Source organism: Barbus barbus (genome assembly GCF_936440315.1).
Source record: "Barbus barbus genome assembly, chromosome: 14".
NCBI lineage: Eukaryota > Metazoa > Chordata > Actinopteri > Cypriniformes > Cyprinidae > Barbus > Barbus barbus.
Window position 1 is genome coordinate 15,278,473 of NC_136742.1, and position 8,684 is coordinate 15,287,156.

At 38.2% G+C, this 8,684-nt stretch overlaps 1 protein-coding gene across 1 annotated transcript in view; it reads right to left on the reverse strand.

The window, feature by feature from the left end:
* The window catches only part of LOC306880185 (creatine kinase B-type-like), a 985,569-nt gene that overhangs the window by 880,099 nt on the left and 96,786 nt on the right, over nucleotides 1-8,684 (reverse strand). The window lies entirely within an intron of this gene.

Genomic DNA, 8,684 nt, shown 5'->3' on the forward strand with positions numbered 1-8,684 from the left:
CCATAGACAGAACTGTGAATGTGCATGTGTCCTATGTACAGATGAAGGTTTGATGGGTTATTTACAGATGTACAGTACCGGGGTGTGTTATGTGTTGTTCAGGTGGGATACGGCCTGGGGGAAAAAACTGTTCTTGTGTCTGGCTGTTCTGGTGCTCAGTGATCTGTAGCGCCGGCCAGAGGGCAACAGTACAAAGAGAGAGTGAGCTGGGTGTGAGGGGTCCAGAGTGACTTTCTTAGCCCTTTTCCTCACTCTGGAGGTGTAAAGTTCTTGGAGGCTGGGCAGAGGGGCACCGATAATTCTCTCAGCAGTCCTAACTGTCCGTTGTAGTCTTTTGATGTCTGTTTTGGTAGCTGAACCAAACCAAACAGTTATAGAAGAACATAGGACAGACTCGATGATTGCAGAGTAGAACTGCTTCAGCAGCTCCTGAGGCAGGTTGAACTTCCTTAGCTGGCGGAGGAAATACAGCCTCTGCTGGGCCTTTTTCGCAATAGAGTCAATGTGATTGTCCCACTTCAGGTCCTGAGAGATGGTGGTGCCCAGGAATCTGAATGACTCTACTGAAGTCACAGTGCTGTTCATGATGGTGAGTGGGGGGAGAGCAGGGGGGTTTCTCCTGAAGTCCACTATCATCTCCACAGTTTTGAGCGTGTTCAGCTCCAGGTTGTTAAGACTGCACCAGACAGCCAGCTGCTCAACTTCCTGTCTGTAAGCAGACTCGTCACCATCCTTGATGAGGCCTATGACTGTAGTGTCGTCCGCAAACTTCAGGAGCTTGACAGAGGGGTCCTTTGATGTGCAGTCATTCGTGTAGAGGGAGAAGAGCAGTGGGGAGAGAACGCAACCCTGAGGGGCGCCAGTGCTGATGGTGAGAGTCCTGGATGTGAGTTTGCCCAGCCTCACTAGCTGCTGCCTGTCTGTCAGGAAGCTGGTGATCCACTGACAGATGGAGGAGGGCACAGAGAGCTGTCTCAGTTTGTCTGAGAGAAGGTCAGGTATGATGGTATTGAAGGCCGAGCTGAAGTCCACAAATAAGATCCTTGCATAATTCCTTGCATAATTTAAAACAACATTTTGACCTACACATAATCCCTCGAATAATAGAATATGAATATAAAGTATGTATGCCTACTGGAAAATATAATAAAATGTATGCACTGCAAAAAATCCAACTTTTGAACAGTTCTCCTCACAAATGTAAAAATGTATTAGTAAAATTTTAGTACAAGGAGCCAGTTTATTATTTTATGTGAAATGAACATGAATACTCTATTCATGTTGCTAGCAAAGGTTTATTTGTTTACCTTACTTGGATACCCAAGTATTTGTTCACAATGTATCCAAATGTCCGCCCAACTTTCCATATTGAGTCATCTGAATAAACAAGTTTACACTGAACAATATTGTGCAAGTTCCCAGCATTGCAGCTTGAAAAAAACTTTGTGCCAGTTATTATAAATAAATGATCATTGTTTTAAATTTTAATGGCTTAATTTATCCTGCTGCTGCATTCACTGTCAGGTTGCAGTCATATGGATCAGAGTTTTTACTGAATTGCCATTTGTTCATCATCACCATCTGGAAAGTGTGAGGTATATGTGGATTTCATTGCAATATCTTAACTTTTGTCTAGCATAAATGTGTGCCTTTAGGTTTAAGAGGCAGATAATGCCTATATCCTGTAGTGGGCTTTGAAATGAAACCTAAAGATAAAAGGTGGAGGATTTTAGATCCATGCATTGCTAAATTGCATTGCTTTTTTTTTCTTTACAGTGTGTGAATTACTAATGACACCATGTAATTTGTGAGTGCAAATGTAAAAATGTACCACAGCTTCAGATAAGACAGCGCTGAGGAAAGAGCTGTTTTCCCGTGCACCTTGGTCAGTTTTCAATTTGTATTTTGTTGTGGCTGTTATTGTCTGAGTGATAAATCAATCAAGGTATCACTTACAGAAATGGCGTTTTAATCTAGATGCGATACCCTGTTCAAACAACAAGAGCGGTCTGAGCACCGGGCCATGGAGACGGGCTGGTAACAAGAGACGGGCTCCAGGGAGGTTGCGGGGTCCAAAGACGAATAACACAGCACAAAAGCCCATCCGAACCCTCTCTGAGCGATATTCTCTCGACCGAGCCAAGCGATGAGAGGTGATGAGAGAGCAGCGCTATTAAAGTGAGGATTCGGTTTCACCTGAAAGACTGAGAGATTACTAATATGATTATCCTTCACATGCATCTGCAGCCAAATACATCATAAATTCAATTCTACCCTGCTGCTTTTGCATAAAGCACAACAAACCAATATCTTATTTCACTTCATTGCTCTCTACGGATTGAGTTCAATTGCATGCTCTTTGATACGTGTTACACTTGCAAGAACGCGCCAGGCATTGGCCTACCGTATTTTAATCAATAGATACAAATGTTCTTGCTGAGATTGTTTTCTTTTGAAGTTTTTCATCTTCACACGACTGGACATGCAAATGCCTCATGAATAAATGACAGCTGAGCTCAGTCTCCAAAAGTACTGCTGGCAGGTAAACACATATGGTGAGGTCATGTTTACAAGACCCGTTGCAATCACCCATTCATGCATCAGTTTAGCTACGCTAAGTGAACTAGCTCGAGCTTTATTTTGAGTGATGATGTCATCCTTACACTGTAAAAAGGGATAAGTTGACTTAACTTAAAAAAAACTGAGGAAACCCCTTGCCTTAAAATTATCAAGTAAATAATAATTAAAAAATTTAAAGTTAAGTGAATTTTCAGGTTCACTTAACTTATTTTTTAAATGATTATTTACTTGATAATTTTAAGGCAACAGGTTTCCTCAATTTTTTTTAAGTTAAGTCAACTTATCACAGTGTAGGCAGGTCTGGGCTGGGAAGGCAGGATGATTGTTGAACGATGGTACAATTAGGTAGGAGTATAACTGTCATCAAGAAGATATTGTGAGAAAATGGTTATACCCATTTGATTTCCACCGCCACCTTAACGAGAGACACATAGGTGTGGCTAATATGACTATTTTTTTGGGTGAAGCTATGACCTTTGTTTATGTATTTTGGGGAAGCTTTGCAGTTCAAGCATGAAAAGTTCAGTAGATTGATGAGCCTCCATATTGGTCTTTAATTCCTAGATCAACAAGAAAGCCAGATATAATTATTGTGTACAGACTACTGTCACAGTCATGATCTGTTTTTGTTTAGTTATGTCTTTGTCATCCTACCTAGTTTGTTCCCATGATTATTAGTTAATTAGCTCCACACCTGTTTCTGTTCTTCCTTGATTGTGTTCAGCCTTTAAAGCCTGTGTTCTCCCCTGTTCCCTTGTCCGCTATTGTATGTGTTACACCATTCTTTGTCGTCGAAGAGTAAAGCTTATTATTTTGATCTGCCTGCCTGCCTGCCTGCCTGCCTTGTCTTGTTTACCTTCCTGGATTACAACGTAACAACTACATGAAAAGGAATATATTAAGTTATTTTATGCCACATTAGGGCAATGTCATAATTATGACATAAAAATCATAATTATGAGGTAAAATGTTAAAATTATGAGATACTAAGTCATAGTTATGAGATAAATAGTAGACATTTTTGAGATACTAAGACAATTATGAGATACAAAAAGATAAAACTATGAAATACTAAGTCATAATTAAATGATAAAAAAATGAAACTATGAGACAAAGTCATTATGACAAGTCGAAATAATGACATAATTTTGACATTCTATGACACACCAAGATAACTAAGATAAAATGTAGAAATGATAAAATAAATGTTTATCTCATAATTATGACATTTCATGTCATATGTTTGACTTTTATCTCATAATTATGATTTAGTATCTTTATTTATCACAACGATGACTTACATTTATTCATTTAGCTGACGCTTTTATCCAAAGCGACTTACAATTGCTATATATGTCAGAGGTCGCACGCCTCTGGAGCAACTAGGGGTTAAGTGTCTTGCTCAGAGACACATTGGTGTCTCTCAGTGGATTCGAACCCGGGTCTCTCACACCAACGGCATGTGTCTTATCCACTGCGCCATCACCACCCTCTACTTAGTACAGGGCTGTCCAAACTCGGTCCTGGAGGGCTAGGCTGTATCCGAAATCGCCCCCTATACCCTCAAATAGTGCACTATTTGAGGGGACGGCCATTTTAAGTGGTGTTCGAAACCTTAGTGGATGTTCTTGAGTGCACTCAATCAATCCCACAATGCACCGCAAAAACGAGTGTACAACCGATGTACACTCAACGGCTAGAGAATCCCCAGAATGCACTGTGAGAGTCGCGCGCCGAATTAATTCCCGCGTCTCGCCAGAAGATGGCGCCCGCAGCTGAATCATCCATTCATTGATTTTAGAAGCGCTCGTCCACAGCATAATACAGTGGAATACAACAAAGGTACAAAATTAATTGTAAATTGACTATTAGGGTTTATACATAATTTCCATGACAGAGTTCAAGATAAATCCTTCAATCTTACTATTGGAGCTGCCCATTTCGAATGATTATTTAACAGGAAGCAAACTATGCAAAAGCGGCAGTTCTTCCGGTGCATTCAGTGTCCGAATTCACTCACTCGTTTTCATTCACTCCTTCAAGTGAACTATATGAGTGGACTAATGTAGGAAATAGTGAATGAGGGTATAGGGGGCGATTTCGGATACAGCTCTAGTGTCTTGCAGAGTTTAGCTCCAACCCTAATTAAACACACCTGAAGCAGCTAATCAAGCTCTTACTAGGCATACTAGAAACTTCCATGCAGGTGTGTTGCAAGTTGGAGCTAAACTCTGCAGGACACTGGCCCTCCAGGGGCCTGTACCATGATGGTAGATGAACAAATTCAGAGTTACAGGTTTAGTTTTGAGTTGACAAAACCAAACCACTCCAATCTGGCTTTGATGGTACCATGATGCTGATCATCAACTTTCTTTGTCAACTCAGGCTTTGATCCTGAGTTTGTGGAGCATGTGCACATGAATGTGAGACATCACTGCCGAACAGCCAATCATGAACCTTGGTTAAAGGTTAAAGGATTGAAGAATATAAATGCATTTACAATGAAAACATTACTTGTTCATGAAAATAGGACAAATAAAAATAAATGATCTTGCTTTATCAGTGCAGTCACAAGTGAAACTGGTTAAATTAGTTTATATAGTTGGAAATATACAGCGATAGAGACTCAAATGTAAGGTCACGTAGTCATTTTTAAAGCATTATCTATTGATTCTACAGCTTATTTATATTACATACGATCTGTATATATTAACATTAATTTAAAATAAACAATTTATAATAACTGTTAAACTAAAATTGCTTGTGTGTAATGAATTAATAATATAAATAATATAATTATATAAATCATAAAATAACTAAGTAATTATCATTAAAGCCATGCATTTTTGTACTAGTGACCTTTAATTTGGAGGAAGACAAACTGGGGGAGTGACTTTTTTGTCAGACATGTGTCACTTTGCTCACATCTGATTGGAAAAAATTTCAGTTTGAGATCTGTAACTCAGAACATAACCTGCCCCGTACAGGTTAGCCGTGGAGTATAAGTACTATGTACTATGGCGATGAACGTAGCTAAAAGCCAAGCCACTTTCATGGTACCGAAAACCCAGGATTGGTGCAAACTAAACTGAAACTTACCTGGCTAGCCAGCTAATCCGGCTTCATGGTACAGGCCCCTGGACCGAGTTTGGACAGCCCTGACTTAGTATCTCACAACATTGACATTTCATCTCATAATTATTTTTATTTTTTTCTCAATTTATGCCATACCTGTTTTTGTCATGATTTCAACTTTTTGTGTCATAATTTCAACTTATGTTATAATTATGACTATATCTCATCATCATCACTGTCATAATTTTTACTTTTTACATCATAATTATGATTGACCAAAGCATTATATTTTTTATGTGGTCCATGGGCATCCATACTATTTAAAAAAAAATCTCCTCTTTCTGGTTAATTCCAATACTCTTCGTACACTTCCTTCTTACACACTCCTGCCACCCTGTTTACAAGGTCGATCTTTCACTTGTTCCTCTTTTGCATAGAACTGTCAAGTGATACTATGCAGCTTTGTAGTTTGCATACATACGCACACATGCACGGGTTTGCTGGAAGCACCTCCCATTCCCTGGAAGGCAAAAAGCAGATAAAGACAGTTTCAGTGCCTTTGACTCTGTACTGCAAAATCATTGATAATGAGAGCACTCTTGATGTTTCAGAAGATTTTTTTTGCGCATGCATAACACTGGTATTGCAAATAATTTGACATTCAAGACCGAATAGTTTACAATAAATAAAATAAAAAAATTAGACATTTGGAATTATTAAACCATGCAAATGATTTGCTCTGCAGTTTTTTTTCTCACATTTCATAATATTCTGGATGTTGCCGTTGCAGAGCTCATACTAGTAGCTCACTGAAGCTGATAACTCATCTGTAAGATCTGGATTTGTGTTCACATTCAATTTGATTCTAAAGTTACTTGATAAGCTACCAAAAACTCCCACAGATCAGTTGTCCTAAAAGATCAGTTCACCCAAAAACAAAAATCTACTAAAAAAGTACCCACCCTCAGGCCATCCAAGATGCAGATGAGTTTGTTTCTTCGTTGGTACACATTTGGAGAATTTTAGCATCACATCACTTGCTCACCTTTGGATCCTCTGCAGTGAATGGGTGCCATCAACACGTGACAAGATGCATGTCTGTAAAAAAACAATTGCATTATTAAGATGTTTTTAACTGCAAACCTCAATCCATCAAGTTTTCTATCCATAAAATTGCTTTCTCCAGTGAAAAACTCATCTTTTCTAAATCAGGAGAGAAATATGTACAGACTGAGCACCATTTGCAAGCGAAAACAGTCCAAAGCAGTATTAAACAAATAAGCTGGCTGGATTTTGATGTGAGAGGACAACGACAGATGGACTTTGTTTTGGCAAAAAGTAATGGTTTAAAGTTAAAATGCCTTAATGATTAATTTGTTTCTTAACACGCAGCTTTTCACTTCACAAGTAAATAATTGAATTGGACTGGAGTTGTGTTGATTACTTGTGGATTATTGTGCTGTTTTTATCAGCTGCTTGGTCTCTCTACTGACGGCACCCATTCACTGCAGAGGATCCATTGGTGAGCAAGTGATGTAATACTGAATTTCCCCAAATCTCTTCTGATGAGGAAACATTTATCTACATCTTGGATGGCCTGAAGATGAGTTTCAGTAGGTTTTAATTTTTTGGGTGAACCATTCCTTTAAGCTTTCCACTCTCATTCTAAAATGTGTTTTGTAACAATGGATCAATCAATGGTAACATAACACTATAATGCAAAAAAAAAGACAAAGAAAAAAAAAAGTGTTAAACCAACTCACAATGCAAAAGAGTGATTAAAGCTGAAATCAAAATGCGGTTTTTGAACACCCACACAGGGCCCTTTAAAAACCAACGTCATCAAGAAGAGTTTTAAAAGTGCAACAGTTTTAATATATATCTCCTCTCAACATGCCCGTGAAACAGACCACAGTATAGGGTGAAGAAGATGGGGGGGCAGGCAGTGATATCTAAACATCTATCTAAAATGTGTACAAGAGCTTGCTGCAAAGGGCCCTTTATGATGACCTTTACTGAAGTGCAGCCTCTGGACACTTTCCACCAGACCATGAAAAATATCCATAATTCTCCTCACAGGCTATGCACTTTAAATAAAATCTGTTTGCACAAAATAATGAAGCAATAAAACATGTTTACATAATAATAAAAACATTGTAAATTGTCTCCTGTCCTCTGCATCTCATTTGTAGGCTACATCCCTATTTCCTGGGCCCCTCCAGAGATATCCTTTAAAGGGTTTTTCCCGAACTAGGCCTAGATGACTACTTTCAAACCACTGAACTTTTAAATAAACACCGTTTCACAATAACAGTTACCCATATCGCATCTATCATACACCCTCCTCTCACGTTCTCTATCCTAATCCACACATTTGCATATCCTGTTGTTGTAAAACCAGAAACTCACTCAATGTTTAACTTTGGTATCACAAGGTAAGGCCAAGGCGGCGCCCCAAGAATTCCAGCTGTAACAACATTTAAACAAACCAGGTAAAGGACAGAGAAAAGTGCGCGCTGACACGCTCACGCTCACACACTTTTACAGGTGATGTCATTGCGCGTTCTTGTGGTCACATGGTCTCACTACAACACCATTCTTTAGTAGAACCACATTTTAACTTAACTATTTGACTTACACCGCTTACATAATGTTTTTCAAAACATATTTTTCACAAAAGTTGTCACAATTTTTACTCAGGGTGGATTTACAGTCAATTTCTATGTAGTAAATCTTCTAAACCTCTATTTGTTTTAAATATCTTTTTATAATTTTCTTTAATCTTAATTATTTTTTTTATCATGATTGTAAAGAAAAATTAAAAATTAATATAATTATGAAACACACACACACACACACACAATTACTGAACAGCAAAAAAAAAAAAAAAAAAAAAGGTTATACACAAATACCTGCCTACCTGTTGGTTGTTGTGATCAACTAAGACAACATTTAATAAATACTGTAGTATAAAATAACATATTTAGCTGACAGGCATTATTTAAAAAGGTAAGTCTTGTCTAAATGCT